Raw genomic sequence first — 2,776 nt, 5'->3', positions numbered from 1 at the left:
GGCTGCTCCCCAGGGAAGCCTTTGCCCAGGGCCCTGCTGCATTCCCATCCCTGTCAGCCCAGGAGCCCCTGGATGAGCCAGGACGCAGCCCCTGCCCCAGCTGTGCCTCTTGGCCAGGAGCCCAGTGCTTCTGGGCAGCAGCACAGCAGCTTCTGCACCCCATTGCTCCCACAGCCCCTTCCCCAAGGCCCCCCTGCTCTCCCCTGCCTCCCAGTGCAGCCCAGTGCCCCCAGTGTGTCTCTAACGCTGCCTTTGTCCCCAGCCCCCTGTGGCTGAAGAGCTGCGGGCTCTCCTGCGGCAGAAGCGCCTGGCTGCCTCTCTGGATGCCTAGGTGAGCCGTGCCTGCAGGGACAGGGCTGGGGACAAAGCCCAGCCATGGCCCAGTGGGCTCCAGGGGTCACCTTCTGGGCTTTGTCTTTTAGGCTGGCAAGGACCAGTGTCCTTTTTCCTCTCCAGTGGCATGAGGAGATGATCATCCCTGCAGGAACCCCCTGAACCCTTTGAGCCCTGGGCCATTTCCCCTGAAGAATAATCAATCAATAGTCAATAAACCCTTTGAGCAAAGCTTTGCTCTGTGTCTGTGTGTGTGTCCATGGGTCTGGATTTCCTCCTTTCCAGTGGTCTGGGGAAGTCAGGCCAGGTCTGGGCTCTGCTGCCTTGACACAGTCTGTGCTTTCCCCCAGACAAATGGTGTGTTGGGAGTTGTGCAGAGTCCAGGGGGAATGGGTTGAGTGGAGGGGTGGCTGTGCAGGTGGTGAGAAAGGCTGTGGTTCACTGTGAGAGAAGTCGGCATGGCCTGGGTTTAAAAGAAAAAAAATAATTTAAAAAAACCCCTTTCTTTTAAAACCTTTTCTCCCTGTGAGAAATGACTGTTCACGTCTCAAAATTTTGAAATGTCTTTTAAAAACTTAACAAAACTTACAACAAAGGGACTAAATAAGGAAAAAGTGACAGTGCTGGGAGCCTCCCCCACTTTGTGGCTGGTAGCCACGTGGCTGGCTCATCCACACAAGGGCTGCTCTCCCTTTTATATCCTTGCTGTTGCAACAGGCAGCCCTAGCTCCTCCCAAAGGCTGTCTCTTGACTCTTGGTCGCTGTCCATTGGTGCAGACTGCTTTCTTGGAACTGGATTGGAGCTCAGCTGTTGCTAAGCCGTGCCTCTTAGGAACAATCTGCCCCTCCCCAAATGCCCGCACTACCAAGATCATCCCGGGATAACAATGCTGGGCAGGGGGGACACATTGCAGTAACAGAACACTACATCTGTACAACTTCTCTTAACATACTTATCATCTTCACCCTTTAATTGGGAGAGCCAACCATCTCATTACTCATCTCTAACACTGGGGCATTCACATTCTCTGAAAAAATCCCTCTGCCCAGGATTTTTCTCCTGGAAAGCTGAGAAGCCTCAGAGAAAAAGGAAAACAATGCTTATCTCATTTGCTTCTCCTGTGTTGGGCTCATGTGGAGAATGTGTTTGGAGATGGTTTACCCACAGGTGATTGATTGGTCACTCAATCCCCTGGTGTGTAAGTGCAGGAAAAGTTGTTTGTGAGAGATAGTTTTCATTTTTCTATCTAAGAGTGAAAAAACAGTTGATGCAGGTGGCTAGTGTTTATCACAGTCCTAGAGCTCTTTTTCAGGGAAAGTCGGTTGTTTTCCACAGTCCTAGAGCTCTTTCTCAGGAAAAACAAGTTGTTTTTCACTGCTGCACAGCTCTGTTCTCACAAAGAGTTGTCAGCTTTCTCATGGCTTCTGTCGGCTCAGGTCAGGATTCAGTTTGTCGGCCTTTGGCTGCTGTTTCACCACCACAGAAAACATCATTCCTGTCCCAAAAAATAAAAGCAGCTGAGACGCAAATTACTGCCTTCTAGAAGGTGAAAAGGGATGCAGGTGCCCGGAGGCCCAGCAGAGAAATAGCAGTATTGGAAATGTGAGAAGCAAAGTTTTATTCATAGAGGCAGTGCCTGACCTCAAGGAAGACCTTTCCTACCAATCAAGACTTCCTTAGGGAACACCCTGCTTCAATATCAATTAGAAAATAATGTTATCTTGCTTCTTATGGAAAGAAAACTAAGGAGAGAAAATCCTGAAAATGGGGGAAAAAAATTTAATGTAATTGCTCATTGAAATCTTTTTCATTAATTCCACTCCTGACAAAACTAATTCTTGAAGCTAATTCTGGTCGAGGTGCAGCTCCTTTGGGCATTGTGCACTCTGAGGAGCCCCATGGGAGATTTGGTGCCAACTCCATGAGCCTCAGTTCCTCAAAGGAGATGTCACAAATGTCCAAGGAAAGGAAGTGCAAAGCAAAGGCAGAACACACCTTCCAAGGCCCAAGATAATGTTCTCCTCTCCACTGGATTTTTGCCCTGGTCAGATGGGACTGTGCGAGGGTGAGGGAGACTTCCTGAGCAATCCTTTGCTCTCCAGGCACTGATCAGCTTGATGCCTGGAGAGGCTCCCTGGAACAGAGGCTGGGCAGAGTTAAAGGAATAAAGTAGGGATTTATTAAAAGGCCTTCAAAGGATTCCTCTTGAGCAGGACAAGAGCCCAGCCAAGGCTACACTCAAAATGGATGACTGGTCAGGAGTTTTCACACTTTTATAAGGTTTGGTCCATTTAAATATTGGGGTTAAATGTCCAATTCCAGCCTCAGGTGATGCAGTCCCATCCTCCCAGTTTGCTCTCCTCAATTTGCTGTTGTTTGCACTTTTGGGGCCTGAAGCTGCAACAGCATCTGGTTCTGGGGCTGGAAAAGGATTGTTTTGTC

This window comes from Agelaius phoeniceus, chromosome 34, assembly GCF_051311805.1.
Source record: "Agelaius phoeniceus isolate bAgePho1 chromosome 34, bAgePho1.hap1, whole genome shotgun sequence".
In the NCBI taxonomy this organism is placed as follows: domain Eukaryota; kingdom Metazoa; phylum Chordata; class Aves; order Passeriformes; family Icteridae; genus Agelaius; species Agelaius phoeniceus.
This window is presented reverse-complemented; position numbering follows the sequence as displayed.